This window comes from Rhamphochromis longiceps, linkage group LG6 (genome assembly GCF_057381845.1).
Source record: "Rhamphochromis longiceps isolate RC_006_pf linkage group LG6, R_longiceps_female_GT1.1, whole genome shotgun sequence".
Lineage (NCBI taxonomy): Eukaryota > Metazoa > Chordata > Actinopteri > Cichliformes > Cichlidae > Rhamphochromis > Rhamphochromis longiceps.
This window is the reverse complement of record NC_140562.1, coordinates 2,323,025-2,324,307: the sequence shown is the minus strand read 5'-3', so window position 1 is coordinate 2,324,307 and position 1,283 is coordinate 2,323,025.

Genomic DNA, 1,283 nt, shown 5'->3' with positions numbered 1-1,283 from the left:
GCCTCCTGTCTCCCTTTACGGTCGAAAAAGATGTGCTCCTGGGCGCGCTGGCCCTGCTGCTACTCACATCGGGCATGGACCTGGACCTCCAGCAGGCCCCGGGGACCTACATCACACCTTGCTCTTGCCTCCCTTACAGCTGAAAAAGGTCCATGCTTGTGCCCTGGCCCTGCTGAAATTCCCTCTCCATTTAGCCGAGGCAGAGAGTCGGCCTCCTGTCTCCCTTTACGGTCGAAAAAGATGTGCTCCTGGGCGCGCTGGCCCTGCTGCTACTCACATCGGGCATGGACCTGGACCTCCAGCAGGCCCCGGGGACCTACATCACACCTTGCTCTTCCCTCCCTTGCAGCTGAAAAAGGTCCATGCCTGTGCCCTGGCCCTGCTGAAATTCCCTCTCCATTTAGCCGAGGCAGTGAGTCGGCCTCCTGTCTCCCTTTACGGTCGAAAAAGATGTGCTCCTGGGCGCGCTGGCCCTGCTGCTACTCACATCGGGCATGGACCTGGACCTCCAGCAGGCCCCGGGGACCAACATACTCCTCTGCTCTACTCCCCCACTAGCTTTCCTTCTCCCGCAGTTACCCTCCACCACAAATCCAGCATGGCCCTTGCCCTCCAGCAGGCCCCGAGGACCCACATACTCCTCCGCTCTAATCCCCCATGAGCTTTCCTTCTCCTGCAGTTACCCTCCAGCGCATATCCAGCATGGCCCTTGACCTCCAGCATGCCCCGGGGACGCACATCCTCCCCTGCTCTAGTCCCCCACTAGCTTACCTTTCTTGTAGTTACGCTCCAGCGCATATCCAGCATGGACCTTGACCTCCAGCAGGCCCCGGGGACGCACATCCTCCCCTGCTCTAATCCCCCACTAGCTTTCCTTCTCCTGCAGTTACCCTCCACCGCATATCCAGCATGGACCTTGACCTCCAGCATGCCCCGTGGACCCACACTTAAGCCCCCTCCCACTGACAAAGCAAAACACCACTGGCAAAATCCTCGTGCCCCTGGTACTCCAGAATGTAAATTCAAACATGCCCCTGGTACACTGCGCAGAAACACTTTGCCACACACACGCACACACTGCTTGTGCCTATGCTACGATAACTTTTCTCGTGCCTATGGTACGACAACTTTTCTCCGTGCCCCTGGTACACCGCTCAGAAACACTTTGCCACACACACACTCCTCGTGCCTATGGTACGACAACTTTTCTCCGTGCCCCTGGTACACCGCTCAGAAACACTAAGCCACACACACACACACACTCCTCGTGCCTATGGTACGAC